Source organism: Canis lupus, chromosome 4, assembly GCF_011100685.1.
Source record: "Canis lupus familiaris isolate Mischka breed German Shepherd chromosome 4, alternate assembly UU_Cfam_GSD_1.0, whole genome shotgun sequence".
Lineage (NCBI taxonomy): Eukaryota > Metazoa > Chordata > Mammalia > Carnivora > Canidae > Canis > Canis lupus.
This window is the reverse complement of record NC_049225.1, coordinates 44,290,644-44,310,957: the sequence shown is the minus strand read 5'-3', so window position 1 is coordinate 44,310,957 and position 20,314 is coordinate 44,290,644. Positions and strand designations below refer to the sequence as shown.

General features: G+C 45.2%; 1 protein-coding gene and 1 non-coding gene across 6 annotated transcripts in view; one reads left to right on the top strand and one right to left on the bottom strand.

The window, feature by feature from the left end:
* WWC1 (WW and C2 domain containing 1) overlaps window positions 1-20,314 on the top strand; it is a 155,521-nt gene that overhangs the window by 12,675 nt on the left and 122,532 nt on the right. The gene's annotated exons all lie outside the window — the stretch shown is intronic.
* LOC119871663 lies at window positions 5,264-5,367 on the bottom strand. The gene has a single exon (XR_005358736.1). It is a non-coding gene; the product is annotated as a U6 spliceosomal RNA (small nuclear RNA).

Here is a 20,314-nt window from a genome sequence, read left to right as displayed (position 1 = left end):
CTAACTTCAAGTTGCTTGGAGTCTGTTGGGGGAGTCCAGAATTTTGTGTTTGCTCTATTCCTGTTTTAGCAGATATCCCCCTTTAGTAGGCAGGGTGAGCGAGCTGTTTTTCTGATTACAGTAGGTTTTTCAAAAGCCCAGGGATCAATGTCCTTGACCAAATTCCTTGGTCCGTGGTGGTGATCAGTGTCTTTGCTTCACCCTCCCTACTGACTCTGTCCAAGACAGCTTCCGTCTCTTATTACTTTGGCACAGAAGACTTTGCAAGAATCAAGTTCCTGTTGGACTCTTGGTGTCTGCACAGCATATGGGCTTGGTTTGCAGCATTCTTGCTTGCCCAGCAGAACATCCCGAAGAATGTCTGTTTTGGGTTCACTGGAAGACATTTGGGTCATCTCAAGCCCAAAATGGCTCCAGCTGGGCATGAATTACCATCCACTTCTGTTGCACAGTGGAGCGCATTGAAACAAAAGAATGCCATCACCTTTGTGCATTTGGTTCCTGATAGGAGCTGTGCTAGGAAGGGGGTACAGCAGTGAACAAAGGCCGAAGTTGTCCCTCATGGAGCTTACAGATAAATACTAAAAACATAAAATAATTACAGATCAGGAAAATGAAGAGAAAATAACAGTCCTTATGAATGACACCAGAGGTCAAGCCATAAATTTCTTATGTTCTATAATTAGAAACACTGAGTTTGCTTTTAACTTTAAATAAGATGCATCTATAATAATGGCCTGTCTCTGTCTTCAGCCAGGTTTTCTTAATTCCAGTCAATAGATTGTGGCACTCACTGTGGTGGTAACAAACAGGGTTTCTTAACTTTGGCCTAGGAGCCAGGTTTCCCCCCAGTCCGGCATCGTCTCTCAACTGTGTCCATCTGAACCTCCTAAGGGTGGCTAATGCATATTTCCAGGCCCAGCCCCAGTCAACATAATCAGAACCCATGGAATACATGGAACGCCGACTCCATGTGTGTAAAAAGAAACCCCAAGTGATTTTGATGCTGTCTAAAGCTTGAGAACCACTCAACTCAACCAGGACTAGAAATCCCTTCAGCCTTTACCACAACCTGGCCCACTTCTTGGTCCTCGTATCAGAGAAATCTCTTCCTTTTGTGAGGCATCTGTGAGTTTTTCTCCAGTGTGTTCAGGTGTTCCCTCTCCAAGACTAAATGTTCAGGCTGTGTCCTACCCCATGCCCCTTGCTCTGAAGAACATGGAGGAGTTCCGTACCCACTGAATCCACAGCCCCCACTCATGCTTCAGCACCCCCCATCCTCCTTCTGCCACCTCATCCTCTGATCACAGTTCCAGAAAGGTCACAGGAGCCACCCACTGATGTCTAACTTGACCTCCTTGTAGCATCTAACAGCGTGGCTGACCCTCCTCATCTACTGGTGCCTTTCTTTAATTTTTATTTATTTTGTTGAGATGCATTTGACATACAAATTTAGTTTTAGGTATACAAAATAATGATTCAGTATTTATATATATTGCAAAATGATCATCACAGTAAGTCCGGTGAACATCTATCAATTCATAGTTACAGGTTTTTTTCTCGTGATGAGAACTTTTACTATCTGCTCTTAGCAATTTTCAAGTGTGTGGTGCAGTTTTGTTAACTAGGGTCACCATGTTGTATATTCCATCTCCGGGACTTAATTATTTTGTGACTGGAAGTTTGTACCTTTCGAGGTCCTTCAGTCATTTTGCCTACCACACCTCCTGCCTCTGGCGACCACCAGTCTGTTCTCTGTATCTGTGAACTTGTTTTATTTTATTTTTGGATTCCACATATGAGATCATGCATTATTTATCATTTTCTGTCTTATTTCATTTAGCCATACTGCCCTCAGGGTCCATCTATGCTAACACAAGATTTCATTCTTCCTTATGGTAGTAGTATTCCATTGTATATGTACACCACATTTTCTTTCTCCATTCATTCATCAGTGGCCACTTAGGCTGTCTCCATATCTTGGCAGTTGTAAATGATGCTGTAGTGAGCATGGAGTGCAGATATATTTTTGAATTAGTGGTTTCATTTCCTTCAAATCAGTACCCAGAAGCGGGATTTCTAGGTCATATAGTAGCTCTATTTTGAATTCTTTGAGGATCCCGCATACTGTTTTTCTTTTTCTTTTTTTTTTTTTTAAAGATTTTATTTATTAGAGAGAGCATGAGGGTGGGGAGAGGCAGAGGGAGAAGGAGAAGCAGGCTCCCCGCTGAGCAGTGACATCCCCCCCTCAACACCTCTGGATCCCAGGACCCTGAAATCATGACCTGAGCCCAAGGCAGACACTTCACCGACTGAGCCCCCCAGGGGCTTGCTCCTATGCTGTTTTGCATCATGCCTGCACCAATGTACATTCCTGCCAACAGTGCACAGGCATCTAGTGGTGGTAGTGACCCTTCTCCTCTATTGACAGTCGCTCTTCTCCAGGAAAGGGAGGGCATCTTGTGGTCTTATCTCCCACTGCTCTTCCCTTGTGGTGTCCTGGGACCCCATGCTTTCTGCTACCTCCTCTACACTGCCCACTTCCAGTTTCCCACTAGACATCATTTTTGGGTCCGGACAAACGCTGGACACTACAATACATTTAAGTCTGAATCCAGTCCTGGTCTCAGACAGCTTTGCCTCTTCTGCCATTCCCTGAGAGGAATCCCCCATAATGTCTAAAACACACATGGTTCAGATTCGAAAGGTCCAAAAGGTATGCAGCAGATCATAGGTATTTCTCCCCAGTGGCACCCACGTACCCAGTTTCCCCACCACATACTGGCCACCCCTGTTTCCATCCTCTGGATTCCTCCCTACCCCCATCTGGCTCCAGGTTCTGGTGCCAGCCTTTCTTTTATGGACTTTGACACCTCTTCTTTTTTCTTTTTATTCCTACTGAGGCTTAGTTGAAAACAGAGCCCAAACTAGAGTCCTCACCCTTCTAGCCAGCCTGTGGCATGCTTTCAGATGGGTCTTGTCTTACCCAGTGTTGCCCACTCCCCTCCTTACACTCTACAGACATCCCCCCGGTCCCAAACTTGCTGAGGGACAACCTTCCGAGCTTGGCATCAAAGCTCCTCAAAGCTGAGCCTGCCCCATTTTCTCTGTCTCTCTTGCTTTGCCCCACTTTCCTCATGAATGAGATGGGGGTAATAGCAGTATTGAGTTCATACTATTTTTAAAGATTTTTAAAAAATCTTTCTAGGTGTATTTTGGTATCTTTTAAATTTGATATGATTTTAAACTTACAGGAAAGTTGCAAAAATATAAGAAATTTCCATAGACCCTTTACCCAAATTGACCAATTTTTACATGTTACCCATTTAACTTATAGTCTCTCATTTTCCCTACGTGTATGTGAGTTTGTGTATGTGTACTTATATATACAAACATATATGATTAAATATATGAAACCATGACATATATAAACCATTTAAAAGTACGTTATAGGGACACCTGGGTAGCTCAGTTGGTTAAGTGCCCCACTCTTGATCTCAGCTCAGGTCTTGACCTCAAGGTCAAGAGTTCAAGCCCCACGTTGTGCCCCACATTGGGCTCCATGTTGGGCATGGAGCCTACTTAAAAAAAAAAAAGCAAGTTGGTTATTACTCTTAAATTGGACATCATGTCTCTGTCCACTAAGTACTTCAGTGTTTAGTATGTTTAGTGTATGTGTGTATAAGAAATAAAACATCCTCTTACATAACCACACTTCATACAATTTTAATAAGTTTAAATTAAACTTATCTAAAATTAAAAAAATAAAAATAAATAAGCTTATCTAAAATACTTTGCAGAATGCCCAACAGCATAGCGTGCAGGTGCCAGTCGTTGCTAGCTGTGATTACTGAGCTCTCTTCATTGGTCTTCTGCATATAGTCCACCTGTGTTAGTGGCAGTACCCAAACATGCCCTACAATTTGCCATTCTCCTATCGCAGTCAGTTTCCCAGCCCAGCCTGAATCCGTGGAGGCCCCACCTCCTTCACAGCCCACAGGTGATGATGCCAGCTCCAGGAGGCCTTCCCTCATCCATCACCTCCCTCCCTGCTCCTGCCGGAAGAGCTCTACTTTAAGTCAATTCTCTTCTAGTCAAAACCAGAAAAAGCCCATCCCAGATGGCTCTGGAAAAAAGAGACTACTGTGAACTAAGATTTTACAGGAATCTAAGGCAGGGAATAGCAGTCCTCACTGCCAGGCAGGTGGGACTGCAGCTGGTGGCTACAATTTATGATGTCTCCTGAAACCTACAACAACAGATCTAAAATTTGCTCATAAATTCACAACCTTGTTTCCAATCATTTCTGCCTCTAACTTTCTGTGTACACTTGGGCAAGCTACTTAAGCTCTTTGAGCCTCAGTTTCTTGCTTTATACAAATAAGGTTAAAAAAATCACGATTTTATTGAGTGCTGAGTGTACACTAAATGCTTTATGTTTATTCAACTAATTGTCTAAGGGAGGTGCTGTAGTTCTCCCTATACACAGAGGAGGAAGTGGAGACATGGGGGGGGTGGGGTGCTAAGTAATTTGCTTAAGGTCACACAGCTAGAAATCCCCAAAGCTGGGATTGAGTCTCAGGCTGTCTGGCTTCAGAGCTCCCACTCTTAAATTGCTATCCACTTTGAAGGACAATTGTGAGAATTGCGGCATGGATTCTTCGTGTAAGGCACTATCGGACAGCAAGGCTCAGGCTAAGTACTCAAAAATGTGAACAGTTATGACATTATCACAGCATTAGGTGACCCTGATCCCCTTCACGGCCCCAGCCAGTCTTATAACCCTTCAACCCCACAACCACAGTTAGCTCAGTGTCCAAAAATTCAGTGTGGATTTGGAAAAATTGCAGAGCTGACCTTGAGTTGGACTCACCTGGTATAGGAAACTGTGACAAGGGTCAGGGGTCATGTGGTACCAACCACAGCAGCAGCTGTCTGCTCAGGAGAGTCTGTGGGCAGTTGGCCATCCCCCAGTCATTCTTTCTCAGAACTTCTATGTAAATTGTTCTGATTCTGTGGCAATGAGTAGGATTTGGTGGGTACTGTGTTTGAGCACATGCTCGATTCTGAGCCCTGCTTCTGGCCCCCCTCCCCGGTATGACAGACTCCCACTCATTAGTGTGATTGATCCCTACCCTCTTGCTACTGGAAGTGCGGGTTGTGGACCTGCACATCAGTATTGCCTGGGAGCTTGTTAAATATACAGAATTTCAGACTCCACTCCAGACCCACGGAATCAAAAACCGTTTTTGCTTTTTTTATTTTTAATATGGAATGCTTCACAAATTTGTGTGTCATCCTTGCGCAGGGGCCATGGTAATCTCTGTATCATTTCAGTTTTAGTATATGTGCTTCTGAAGCAAGCACCAGAAGCTGCATTTTAACGAGATCCCAGTGGTCCTTAAGCATGTTCATTTAATACTCCTTATTGTTTATTGTGTAGCCCTGGGTTTTTTGTTTGTTTTAGTTTTTTGTTTTTGTTTTGTGGCTGACTAGCTCTTACCAAGCTATGATGTGGGGCACACCATGTAGTCATACTATCAATAAACAGTGGATTATTATCACCAGTTATAAACGCTGTCAGGGGATGAGTTTCTTAGCCTGTTCTCAGAGCTCCACGTGGAATAAGGGATTGAAGCCGGATGAGTGTGAAAGTCAGTTCAAAGGGTATCACACCTGCTGAGAAAAGGCAGGTCCTGAGACTGTAACATATTCAGCAGTTGGGGCAGAACAGATCAGGCTGTGCGGGAAATCCCCAGGGTGGCAAAACATGGCCCTTGGGGACATGGGCAGTTGGAAGGTGGGAACCCTTGGGAGGCTAGTGCCTGTGGCTGTAACACATAATGAGGTGGCCCAGCAGGCACTTGGCAAAGATCCCAAAGGCAGAGTTCCAACCCTCAGAGAACAGTGGCAAGAGCAAGACAAGGAGGTCTGGGGTTCCCCTGTAAGCTTCCCAGGCAGGGGCTTGAGCCAGTGAAACAAATGGCGGACTCCCTGGAACTAGTTCTGAATAGGCCAAAAGTATTGCCATGAGGGTACTAGCAGAAACAATACCTACAGCCAAGGCTTAGGCTGGTTGAGCCAGAGGCCACACATGCAATCCCTGGTCCAAGCCAGGAGGACCCTGAGTAGGGTGGCAGAGACCAGGCTCCTGATGGAGGACCCAGGACAGGAGGGGCAGAAAGCCAGCTGTGGGCTGCAGAGAAAGTCTGTAAGAAGTCCGCAGACTGCCTTGCCTTTCCTGGCATGGAGTTGGCAGGGAGGTGTGGCCAGATTCCAGAAGGCTTTCCCATCACTGCTTGCTGGGCCCTGGTTCACCTGTGGACAGCCTTTTGGCGTTAAGTGTGGACCTTGCCCTGACACATTCCTGAGATAATGCCCATCATCATCCCATGGAACACAGTGACAGCCATCCACGTGAGTGGGGCTCCTAACACCCTCCCTGGGTTCATTTCCAGTTTGTTTGATGTTGGTATGTCTGTCTGTGTAAAATGACTAAAGAACAAATCATTAGTGAGCTGTCCAAAGTCCCCTTGGGAACATTCCAGAAAAATAAACCAATATTCCATCAAAGCCACAAATGGCTCCCCCCCCCCCATTCCTTCAAAGCAGAGTTTCTCAGAGTGTGGTCCATAGACCTCCTGCCTTACTCCCCCAAGGAGCCCGTAAAACAGATTCCTGGGCCCCCACCTGAAATATACTGAATCAGAATCTCAGTGGGGCTCCAGGATTCTATATTTTTATTTTATTTTATTTTATTTTATTTTTATTTTTATTTTTTAAATTTTATTTTATTTATTGGAATCTACATTTTAAATATGCTACCCAGACAATTCTAATACACCTTAAACTTGAAGCCCTCTCTTCCCTGCCCCAGGAGATGCTCTCTGTGCTCTGCATGAACCCTGTGTGCGCCCTGCCTGCTGACACTCCCGCTCTGCATTGCTACACCCCGCTTAAAGGCTTCCTCTTACGGGAGCCTGCCTTGTCCCAGCTCGGGTAAAGGCCTCCCCCGCCCCCTGTGCACCATTCTCATATGCATCCACGGTGGAGCCGTGATCCTTTTCATGTCTATGTTCTCCACCCAATGGGGAAGTGTCCTGCCTGTCTCCCAGGCCCGGCACAACGTCTTGCATGGAATCAGTCCTAGCAAATGCATGGGTACCCTTGAAGGCAGCTGAGAGGCAACGGGCAAGTTGCAGAACGAAGGGTGATGAGTAGATGCCTCCTGATGAGAAGCTGCCACCCTCTGACTCCTCCCTTGGTCAGTCTGAAGTCCTGGGTCAGGTTTTCAAGCCAGAGGGTGAGCATTAGACCCAGGGAGAGCCCAGGGCTCTGAGTGGCAGGGGGCAGAGCCCAGCTGCATGGGGGTGAGGCGTCCTGGGTGGAAGCTCAGCTCTGGGTCTGCCGCTCAGGAAGCCTTCCTGATGTAGAAGAAAACACTCAAGGACAGTTTGCCAGCCCTGGCCTGACCCCGCACCCAGGGCCGCTGGAATGTGCAAGCCTCCCTCTTGTCAGACAGGAGGCATTAAAGAATAGAGCTATTGGACCGTGGAACTCCCACAGAGCCTTCCCCCAGAGTTTCTCAGCGTTTGCTACCGTGATTCTCTGTGTAAGGCTCTGCACTGCTGTTTGCCAAACCGGTAACTGTTCACCCAACAGAAATCACACAGGCCCTCTTCGTCGTGTTGGTGAAGGGAGAGCTGGCTGCCTCTGTTCTAAAAATGCTGCCCATCACCTCTCTCTGAAACACGGGCCGCAGTTCCTTATCCTTCACTGGAACACCAGGAAGCCTGCTTTATGAGCCCAGGGTCCCTGCTCTGATCTTGCTTATCTGTGTGCCTCTGGTGGGCGGGAGGCCTTTTGGGGGCTGGCAGGGGAGCCACCAGAGGGAACTCTAGGTTAGCCCAGACTGTTGGTTGTGACCGCAGGGGACCTCAGTACAGGAGACGAACTGACCTCTTGATGCCTGAGGTCAGGGTAAGGGCAGTCTGCTCTCAGTCCAAAGTAGGGTCAGAACCTTCCTTGGCCCTTGGAAGAGAAAGGATTGACTGAATTATAGGGGCAGGGTGGAGTCGCTGAGAGCTCAGTGTGCAGTAGGCCCTCAGCAGAGCTTCTTGAGTTGATGAAAGGGGAGCATCCAGTTCTAGTTAATGTGGGCTATGTCACAGTCCTTCAGACATTTGCTCTAATTCCAGGGGATGGGGGCCAGGTAGTCTAAGATCGTGGGTAATTACTGAGTTTCTTTTGTGCCTTTTTTTCCACAAGCATATTATTTCTGAATCTACTCCCTTTCTTTTCTCATCTCCCCAGGTTATACTTGTTTTGCTTCTAGGAGGAAGACAGTGCTGTGCTGTCATTTGGTCAGAATTTTATATTCAGAAATAAAGTTCATAAATCTTGCTAGAAGCTGAGGAAACTTCCTGGAGGTTGTGACCACTGCCACATACCAAGGAAAGTTACATTCATTTACTGTTTCACTTGTCCTCAGTAGCTGCTGAGGCCCAGAGAGATTAGGGAATTTATCAAGATCACACAGCAAGTTGGCACAAGGGGTTGGGTTTCCATCCAGGGCTCAGGGCTTGTCACTGCCGCATTGTCTCCTGGAGGTCATTGGCTCGCGTTGATGTAACATTGCTAACACTCATTGAGTTCTCTACCACTTCTCAGAGGGTTTTGTGTATGTGTCCTGATTTGAGAATTAGTTAAGCTTTCGCACTCTCCTGGGTGCAGCGACTGGAATCCAGGCGCTGGAGGAAGTTCCTGCCTCCTTCCTAGAGTCCACAGGCAGCCAGATCCCACAGGCCCTGCTCTATAGGGTGGTGAGGACAGGAGGTGTTGCCAGCGGGTGGTGGGCAGCATGGCCAGGGGGTGTGGAGGAGGTGGAGTTGTGATGACCCATGGGACGCAGGCTCCCTGTTAGCTCCCAGGCACTGCCTCCTGGGCCCTCCCCCTGCCACAACCTCCTCTTCTACTTCCCTCTTTAGCCCCTGCCCTCTTAGGATCTGTCGCTGTTTGGAAAAGTGAACACAGAGGCCTTTCCAGAAGAGTCCTGTTCTCCAGTATTCCCAGTATCCTTACTCACTGGAGGGAGGGAGGGAGGGAGGGAGAGAAACAGAGAGAGAGGGAGAGGGAGGGAGAGGAACAGGATTGTATGGGAAGGAGAGGCAAATGTATGGGAACAGTTAAGATGCAATTGCTAATGACTCTTGGAATTTGTCTCCTAAATGTCCTCCTTGCATGCAGGACACTGCCTGCCTTTGTGAGAGGCCAGGCAACACTGAATGATGTGTTATCAATACAGTACAATAGCCCTCGACGTCATGAAGATCCCGGTGTTAGGAGGACACAGCCATGAGGAGATGGAGGGGCCTTTTTACACAGCATGATCCAGCTTTTATTGTATAACCCCTGGGCCTACTGGCCCTTTGTTCCTGTTCTCTTTGACAAAGGTTTTTTTTTTTTTTTTTTTAACTTTCTGATTAGAAACCAGTAGTTTAAGCCTGCTAATCACCTCTTTTGGCTTGGCATGCAAACCAGGGAAAGGCCATAGCACTTAATCTGTTTGCAAGTGCTCTCTTCGGTTCCAGAAGTTCAGTAATAGTCAGCAACCCCTCCACCCCCAACTTCAAAACATCATTCAGGGTAATTCCTACTGCAATTATAATAATAAACATTCTGAGGTGTATTACCTATTAGTTTACTTTTTAAAACATTTATTTTTGATTGGGTAAAACAGACACAAAATCTACCATGTTAACCATAGTAAGCGTCCAGTTCATGATATTGAACACATTCACATTGCTGTGCATGGCAACCATCGTTCTTTCTGTCATATCAGTTTGACTGCTCTGGGTACCTCATATGATGGAGTCACACGGTATTTGGTATTTGTCATCTTGTGACTGGTTTGTTTCACTTAGTGTCACGCCCTCCAGGTTCATCCATTGCTGTTGCATGCAGCAGAATTTCCTTCCTTTTTTAAGGCTGAATAATATTCCATTGTGTGTACCTGCAATATTTTGTTTATCTACTTATCCAACTCATGGACACGGGGGTTGCTTTCACCTTTGGATTATTATGAATGATGCTGCTCTGACGGGCATATGAGAGTATCTGTTCACGTCTTTGCCTTTAAATCCTTTGGCTGTAACCCCAGAAGTCCAGAAGGGGAACTTCTGGATCATATGGTAATTCTACTTTTAATTTTTGGAGGAGTTGGGATGCCTGGGTGGCTCAGCGGTTGGGCAGCTGCCTTCGGCTGAGGTTGTGATCCCAGGATCCGGGATCGAGTCCCGCATCGGGCTCCCTGCATGGAGCCTGCTTCTCCCTCTGCCTGTGTCTCTGCCTCTCTCTGTGTGTGTCTCTCATGAATAAATAAATCTTTAAAAAACATTTTTTTTTGGAGGAGTCATTGCACTTTTCTCCACCGTGGCTGCACCATTTTACATCTACGGCAGCCATGTGCAGGGTGTCCCATTTCCCACAGCCTCACCAACGCACTTGTTATTTTCTGGGTTTTTGTATAGTAGCCATCCAAATGGGTGTGAAATGGTATCTCGTGGTTTGGATTTGCATTTCCCTGCTGATAAATAAGCAGTGTTGAGTATCTACATGGATACTTTTTTAAAAACTAACTGCATCAGGACACCTGGGTGACTCATTTGGTTGTGTGTCTGCCTTTGGCTCAAGTCATGATCTCTCAGTGCTGGGATAGAGCCCTGCATTAGGCTCTCTGCTTCTCCCTCTCCTGCCCCTCCCCTCACTCGTGTGCTTGCTCTCTCTCTCTCTCTCTCTCTCTCTCTAATAAATACAATCTTTAAAAAAATTTTGGAAATAAAAAACTAACTCCTCACGTCCTTCCAATTATAGAGAGGCAGTAAAATGTATATTCAAGGAGCTGAATGCTAGAAGCCAAATGCCTGGGTTTAATGGTGGCTTCACTCCCTACTGACTGTCACCTGGGTCAGCAGCAAGACCTCTTTGTGCCTCAGTTTCTCATCTGTAAAATGGGATAACATGTAAACGGATCTCACAGGGCTCCTAGGAGGACTCCGGGAACTAACACAGCGAAGTCCCATAGAATACCTCAAGACTTGCTAGCAGTGGGCTGACTGCAGGGAGCATTACTTTCCGTGAACAGAGTCGAACCTGATGCCTCCCATCTGCTGGGGAAAGCTTTCTTCTCTGCCTACTGTGTATCAGGTGGGGGCATTTGAGGTGAGACGGTAGCTAGAATCTGTAGGGTTTTCATACCCCAAGGGCGGGCACGTCAGGAGGAAGAACCGCGGCAGCCTTCGATAGCCATCCTGAAACTTGGCAGACCCTGGCTTTGAGAGCCAGTGTTTGCAGAGCTCTGGTAACTGGGAGGGAGATGGGGACAAGGTCCAGCAATCGAGTGGAAAGAGAGCTGCTGTGGTCCCTCACCCAGTAACTTTTACAGCAAATTCCTCTGGATGAGGAATGGCTCCTGATGCCTTAAGGAAGACGGTAGCTAAGGGTTTGTGTTGCTGCCTGTGTTACTGTAGGACACTGCATCCTAAGGGTTTGCCTGACTGTCCTCATGTTCGTGCCCCCTGGGTCCCCTGAGTCTCAGCATTTGGGCCTCCATATAGTGCCCCATCTGTAGAACATTCCACCTAGTCCCAGAGAGATCAGGGTTTGCCTGTTGTTCTGATGTGAATTCCAGGCATGTCAGAAGGACCTTGGGGTAACAGCTTTCCCTTTGCTTCCCAGAGCACATCTCTGACCTGGTCCCCTCAGGGGAAGATGTCATGGGAAATTCCTCCTCATTTCTGATCCTTCCCCAAAGCCTAACCCAATTTTCTCAGCCACGCAGAGGAGCACATGCACTGAAGGGAGAGTGCCCCTCTCCTGCCTTCACCTGGTTAACTGTCTTTTCCAAGCCCATCTTGGAATATCATTTCCTCAAGAAATTATTTCCCGACTCCCCAGATGGGGCCAGGTTTAGGGTTTACATTCCCTCACAGAGCAGTATTCTTTTTCTTTAAATCAGTTGTTCAGTGATAATTAGCTAATTAGACCTCATGTCTTTTTCTGTTTAATGTCAGCCTAGGACTTTTCTAGACAGCCGTTCTCAAAGTGTGGTTCCCTGGAGGCCCCAGGGATTCTCTTAGGGCATCTGCAAAGTCAAAACTTCATAATACTAAGAAGTTATTTGCCTTTTTTTACTTTGGGTCTATCACGAGAGGACGGTGCAGTTTTCCAGAGGCTACATGATATGTGATTTTGCAACAGATTGATGCAAATGCATCTCTTAGGACTCAGCTGTCTTCTGTTAAGCTTTACATTAAAGAGTTTTGCAAAAATATAAAGTAATACGACTCTTCTAATTTTTTGGCGGGGACTTAGAAAACATCTAAGTGTAAAAAAGTTTATAAGTATATAAATTTAAAATGTTTAATTAAAAAAAGGTTAACGGGATCCCTGGGTGGCGCAGCGGTTTGGCGCCTGCCTTTGTCCCAGGGCGCGATCCTGGAGACCCGGGATCGAATCCCACGTCGGGCTCCCGGTGCATGGAGCCTGCTTCTCCCTCTGCCTGTGTCTCTGCCTCATTCTCTCTCTCTCTCTGTGACTATCACAAATAAATAAAAATTTAAAAAAAAATTTAAAAAAAGGTTAACATGCAATGCGATTACTATTGTTATTTTCAAAGAAATTAATTATTTTCAAATTTTTTGTTTTGATTTCTAATATGGTAAATATTGATAGACAAACACACATGAACAAAACCTCTTAGAAGTTCTCCAGTTTTAAGATGGTGAAGGGGTCCTAAGACCAGAAAGTTTGAGAACTACTATCGTAGACAAGAGTCTATAACCTCTTTCTATAAAGAACTAGAGAGTAAACATTTCAGGTTTTGTGGACCATACCACTGTCTTAACTTTATAGCACAAAGGCAGTCAGAGGTAATATGTAAAGAAATAGGGATGGCTGTGTGCCACTGAAAACTACTTTATTTGCAAAAACAGGCAATGCATGAGTTTGGCCTGCAGGCAGTAGTTGACCATCCCCTGCTCTAGACTACAGGCTCTGTTAGGTCAGGAACTGCATCTAACTTGTAAATTACTTTATCCCCAATACCTAGCACTTGCTCTATGTAGTAGATATTCAGTACTTTTAACAGAGTGTTTAAGCTGCTGGCAGCACAAGTCAGAAATAATAGTAGCTTAACTTCAAGAGTTAACTTTACTTCTTTATCATATTTTTTAAAAAATCACAAGACAAGCCAGTCAGGATTGGAGTGGTAGCTCCACATGGTGACCAGGTACCCAGGTTCCTTAAGCCTCTCTGCTTCACCATTCTTAGCATGTTGCTTCTATCATTAACTTTACTTCTTTATCATATTTTTTAAAAAATCACAAGACAAGCCAGTCAGGATTGGAGTGGTAGCTCCACATGGTGACCAGGTACCCAGGTTCCTTAAGCCTCTCTGCTTCACCATTCTTAGCATGTTGCTTCTATCATTATACTCACCTCACTGCCCAACAAAGCTTAAGAAGCCTCAAGAGAATAAAGCTGGTCTGTCAATGAATTAACTGCCCATCACGACAAAATGTTTTGGATTGTTTTTGTTTTGTTTTGTTTTGTTTTAAAGCTTTATTTGAGAGAGAGAGATAACGAGAGAGCACAAGAGGGGAGGAGAGGGAGAAGCAGGCTCCCCGCTAAGCAGGGAGTCCCATGTGGGGCTCAATCCCAGGACCCTGAGATTACGACCCAAGCTGAAGGTAGATGCTTAACCGACTGGGCCACCCAGGTGCCCCCACAACAAAACATTTTTAAAGAAAGAAAACAAAATCCAGATTCTCAGAAGCTCAGTAGTCACCACATCGAGCATATAATAGAAAAGGTACTTAGACCTAACAGGAAAGTTGGTAGAGACAGATCCAGAGATGGCAGAGATGATGGAATTAGCAGAAAAATGACTGTAAAGTAAGTATTATAGATATGTTTAAGGATTCAAAGGAAAAGAAACTAGTAGAGAAATGGAACCAAATAAAATTCTAGATGAAAACTATAGTATCTGCAGCGAAAAATCTGCTAGATGGATCTAACATTAGATTGGATGTTGTAGGAAAAGAAGAGGACACTGAACTTAAAGTTGGGGCTATAGAAACTATCCAAACTAGGCACAGAGAGAAGAAAAGCTGGGGAAGAACAAGTCAGAACCTCAGTGATCTGTGGGACATTCTATAGTCTAACAAGTGTGTATTTGGGTTCTCAAAAGGAGAGAGAAATGGAGAAAGAAAATATATTTGAAGACATAATGACTGAAAAGTTCCATAGTTGATGGAAAATATCAACCCACAGATCCAAGAAATTCAACAAACCCCACACAGGAGGAGAATCATGTGGACAATCCTACCCAGACACATTCATAATCATATTGCTGAAAACTGAAGTCAAAGAGAAAAACCTTAAAATCAGGCAATGAATAAATACATATGATGTACGGGAGAACAATGAGCCTTATTACTGTCTTCTCATCAGAAACAGAGCCCCAAAATAATTGCATTATATATTTAAGATGCTAAGCCAGGGGTTTAGGGGACTGTCAGTCTACAATCCTCTATCCAACAACAAAAATCCTTTAATGATGAGGGTAAAAACCAAGATATTTTCAGATAAAAGCTGAGAGAAATTCTTACCAGCAGACTTACACAAAAAGCAATGTCAAAAGAAATTCTTCAGGCTGAAAGAAAATGATATCAGATGGAAACTTGGATCTCCATGAGAGATTAAGAGCCCCCGAAATATAAAAGACTTTAAAATTTTTCTTGATTTCTTTAAAAGATAATTGTTTAAAGCTAACATAATAGTGTATTGTGGATGATTTCTTTAGGAAAAAGGAATCAAACAGATGAGACAAATACACAATTGGCAAGTTCGTAGACTTGAATCCAGCCGTATTAATAATTTATTAAAAGTAAAGGGATTTAGGGACACCTGGGTGGCTCACAGTATTGAGCTGCCTTCGTCTCAGGGCGGGATCCCAGGATCTGGGATCGAGTCCCTCATTAGGCTCCCTTTGAGGAGCCTGCTTCTCCCTCTGCCTGTGTGTCTCTCATGAATAAATAAATGAATCTTAAAAAAAAAAAAAGTAAAGGGGATTAAACACTCTAGTTAAAAGGTACTGTCAGGTTGGGGGTGGGGGGAACAAGTGTTTAAACTACCAACAAAAGATTCCCTTTAAATATAAATATACAGTTAGGCAAAAAGTAAAAGGATGAGAAAGGGTGGGGAGATACCAATCAAAAGACAACTGGAATGGCTATAATGACAAAATACAAAGTATTCCAGAAACAGGAGTATACCAGGTACAGAGACAGAGCTTTTGTTATAATGGGTCAGTTCCTCAAAAAGACATAATAATCCTGAGCGTGTACACACCTAATAGCTGAGTTCAAAATACATGAGGAAGGGATCCAGGAGAGCCGGTTTTCCAGCTTTTTGCAAGGGGAAGGATTGATGGAGACATTTCCTCATTCTTGGCCTGATCTTCTTTGAGTCAGTGAGGAGGACAGAGGTGGGCAGAAGGAAGCTGAAGTCGGCGGCCTCCTTCTGCGCTCAGCGTTGTGACCACTTGTGTCCCTCCTTGCCTCTCAGAAGGCAGGCTCTAGGGCTCTCTGACAAGAGCCCTTCCATACAGTTCCCACAGGGCACTTCACCTCTTCTGACCACAGAAGAGGTGAAGCATTTTCTGGCACCTGGCAATCTCACGTGAAGTGCCAGACAGGATTTAGGGTTATGGCTCCTGAGGTTTGGAAAGGGCTGAGGTCTTGGAGTGATGGGTATGGTCAGTGTTGGTCACTGGGAACTCCAGGTGTCTCAGGACACAGAATAAGGTAGTAGTGTCCACCCTAAGGCTGACGCCTGCCATTCAGATACTAAAAGGGGCTGAGTCAGCATCCAGTGGGACAGGAGGAAGGCGTTAGGGGAATTTTTGAGCAATAACAAAAAGTTGCCTGGAAGAGAAGGAGGAGGTTCTCAGATGGGGTGTGCCTGGTTGGCAAAGAACTGCATTGTTTTCATGCTGTCCCATTTTCTGACAATCCAGCAATGATTGCTTGCTTGCTTCCCAGACTTTTTAAAAAATTCTGGTAAAATTCACATAACAAAATATACAATCTTAAGCATTTTTAAGTGTCCACTTCTTGGTGTTAAGCACATTCACATTGCTGTGGAACCATCACTGCCCTCCATCTCCAGAATTCTTTTCATCTTGCAAAACCAGAACTCTGTCCTCATGCAGTGCTCACCTCTCCCTCAGCCCCTGGCAACTACCATTCTACTCTCTATAAATTTAACTACCTTAGGTATTTTTTTAAAGATTTTATTTATTCATGAGAGACACACAGAGTGAGGCAGAGACATAGGTGGGGGGAGAAGCAGGCTCCCTGTGGGGAGTCCAATGCAGGACTCGATCCCAGGACCCCTGGGATCATGACCTGAGCTGAAGGTAGATGCTCAACCACTGAGCCACTCAGGTTCCCCTACTTTAGGTATTTCACATTAAGTGGAACCATAAAGTATTTGTCTTTCTGTGACTGGCTTATTTCAGGTAGCATGATGTCCTCTGGGTTCATCCATCTTGTAGCTTTTGTCAGCACGTCCTTTTTAAAGGCAGAATAATATCCTATTGTATGTACACACTACCTGTTGTTTTTCTGTTTATCTATTGATGGACACTGGGGTTACATCCACCTTTCAGCTATTGTGAATAATGCTGCAGTGAACGCGAGGGTGTAGCAGTGATTCCTTGCTGTTTTGTTTTGTTTAAAGGTTTTGAGGTGAATGTGGGGATAGAAATTAGTGGTTCAGGACGCTGGCATGACAGCCTCATTTCACACTTGAGACCTAGAACAAAAATACACATCTGGGAGGGTTTGTCCTTGTAAGTTTGCATTTTTGAGGGGACAGCTGAGATTATTCTATAGGTGAGGTCTTTTAAAGTCTGCCCCACCCCTCTGCCAATCCTTTGTCCTTTGTGGTCCTCATGGCCTCTGTCTGAGTGAAAGTGTCATTTTTTAGCATTGGCTATTGTAACAGCCCCTGGGTAAGAGGGTAGCCAGACTCCCAAGAAAATTTTCCAGCAACTCACATTGCAACTCCTCTTGGAATTTTTTTTCTTCCATAGGACTTTCCAGAGTAAATTGCTCTTCTTCTCGGAAGCTTCTCATGTTTCTCCAATGCCCATAGAAAACCCCAAAATTTCTGAGCATGATTCAGGGCCCCACTAGCCTTCCTAGGTCCTCCCCCCTCTCCTTCCCTACATTCCTTCATTTAACTGATTGGTTCATTTGTTCACCCTGTGTCCTATATTTTCGTGTTTGTTTCTGACATGCATGTCTAATACTCATTCAAATGGTGTGTTAAAGGGCCCCCCAGCCCATAGGAAATGCTTAGAATGTTTATGATTAAGAGAGTTTTACCTTCTGGGGTTCCTTAGCTCTCCACTGACAACCTTGGGAGGTAAATCCTTTCATAGGATTGTCCCAATTGACAATTTGGGAAATGGAGCTTTGGAAGTGTGGAGAAATACGTTTGTTATTGGTCCTTGGATCAAATTCAGAATCAGAACCAGGGCATTCCTGTGAGTGAGATCGTGGCTTTCTAAGACCCTCTGAAGCTGGAGGCAGCAAGAATAAATGCTCTCAGGGCCTCTGGATGTGTCTTACTCTCCAAGTAAAGGTGAGGCCTTGCTGGGGCAGACTTTGATTGAAGAACCATGAAAGGCCAGTGCTTGTAGATGTTCACCTAACAAAAACCCAAGTGTAAAATGATGTAGTGTAACATAAAGTTGGCTACTTTCCCAACTCTGGAAGGATATATAATAATACTATAAACTCATGTTGGAAGGAGCATTCTTCTTGATAGGGAACCCAGGAGCAAGGAAAAAGCCTTACAGAAATCTGTCACGTTCATGCTGACAAACTTCTGAACACTTGGCTGGATCATCCAGGAGGTTGAAGCAAGTGGGTGGATGTGGACTCCTTCCTCCAATGTGCAACCCACTGAAAACCTGAGGCTAGGGACAGAACTGGGATCACAAACACCTGCAGAGGGTGGAAGGCCTTGCTCAGGTCACTCGGCTAAGAAAAGCTGAGCTGGGCCTCCCACAGTTGAGGAGTCCACGTTCATTGCTTCTTCTGACCTATCATGCAGCCAGTTTTTATGCACATCTTCCATTTGAAGGCTGCGTTGTACAATGGAAAGAGTGTAGGCTTAGGCACCATTTGCAACTGTGGCCAAGTTAGCTCAGCCTCAGCAATCCCATTCTCATGGTATAGATAAGAACACTTGCTTCCCTGGGCTGCACTGAAGACCAGCGAGCTAACTGGGTAAAGCAGCCAACAGGTGCCTAGGACAAAGTCAGTTATTAATGGTGCTGTTTCCTGGTGAGTCCTTGCTTCATCTACTCTTCCTCCACTTGGCCGTGCACACAACCACTGCCTGGGATTTGCCCCATGTGCTCAGGATTCTTGTTTGATTGCACTGTAGGTGTTATCACTAAAGAAATAGAAAGTTCTGATTGGATGCAAACATCATACAAGTGCAATCATCCTTTCCCTTCTGATTCTAGCATTTCCATTGGCCTTGCCAGCAGTCTTGGGGTAGGGATGTGGAATTGTTTCCTTTCCTTTCCCCTAAAGGTATCTGCATGATCTCAATGTCTGGTGATTCTTTGCTGAGGCATCTGGGACTTACTTGGTCAGCTTAGCCAACATCTACCCCAGGCTGGCTGTGCCCACCTCTCCCCACCTCCAGTAAAACAGACAAGCCTCATTGAGAAAATCAGCTTTGTCTGGAGTGAACAGGTGGGCCTCAGGATCTTTGCCACTTGTGAAGTTGGCCTTGCCCTTTGTCTCCCCCTCTCCAGGGTACCTTTTTCTACCTCCCTGGCAATATCTCAGGAAGAAAGTTCTACCCTAGAGTTTCCAGGAAGCCACTTGATTGCATTATTGACTGATAACCTCATTTACCCTGGAGCAGAGAGACCTGTAGCTTGGAATTATACTTAGGATAACGTATGCTGGCGTCAATGCCCAAGTGAAAAATTGAGAAGGCCTGATTACTGCCAAGCCCGAGTCAGACATCATTTAGAAGGCTTTGAGGTTTCTTATTTTATAGATTTAAAAAGCGCTCCTTCTTCTTTTGTGACCTAACTTCAAAGAACTCATTCCAGGTCACACTTCCTTTTGGTAAATCTTAACCAGTGTAAATGTTTACTTTTGTGTTGTAAATCCTAGGAGGTAGAGGGAGGAGGAATTTTAGAAGCAGGTGTTCTGCCAGCAAAAGTTAAAACTTAATCTGCTGTTTGGGGTGTTTTGGGGAGAGGGATGGCTGGGGAGGGGAGCATTTATAATCAACGAGCCATGCTAATGAACCTGGAATCAGTAGACTGCCTTTTTGCCACATTGTATGAATTCCTGGACTGTGCCCCTGGCCCACTGGACAGGAGGAGAGCTTAGGAAGACCTGCCTTGCTTCCACCCCTTTGGGTGCAGGGATGGGTGTCAGTGAATGAGTGGAAGGAACAGGGCAAAACAATAATTAAAAGGATAGAAAGCTAAACAAAGAGGAGAGTAAAATGATATAAAGCGATATTCATCAAAAACTATGGCTTTAGTTCAAAATGTAAGTTCCTCACATGATTACTGAGAGAAGTCTCCACTCCCCTGCCACCACCCCTGCCCCCAGCCTGGGTCCCCTTCACCGCATCCATGGACATAGTTCATTGAACTGGAAGGTCTTTGGGATTGGCCTGGGACCTGCACTTGCCACAAAAAGAAAGACTTCTGAGCTTCAGTTTGCTGCCTAAGAAACACCCCTTTGGAAGAAACCCTTGAAAAACTGAGCAATTCTGTGGAAGGAGGCTACTTAGGTGTTGTGTAATGAGCAAAAGCATTCTTCTCCAAGACTCAGTTTTCCTATCAATAAAATGGAGCTAACAATAGGTACCTTCAGAATTGTGAGAATGACTTGGGATTGTGTGTGCTCAGTATAGTGTTCAGTAACCATTATTGTTACTCCCACCCTTACAAAGCCCACCATATGTGTATATGAAATGTGCTGGAGGGGGGTGATTTGGTGGAAGGGAATTCTGGGATAATGAAACTAAGACTTTTCTCCACCTCCACAGGCACTCATGCCCCTTTGCCTTGCTCTTTCCTCTCTTTATCTAGAAACAGGTAGGGCTGGCAGGGCAGAAGAAAGGGACATAGAGCATAGGAGCAGCATACAGTGAGAGTGTCTCAGACTGTGGGCAGGCAGTGGCCCGGTTTAGGGGATAC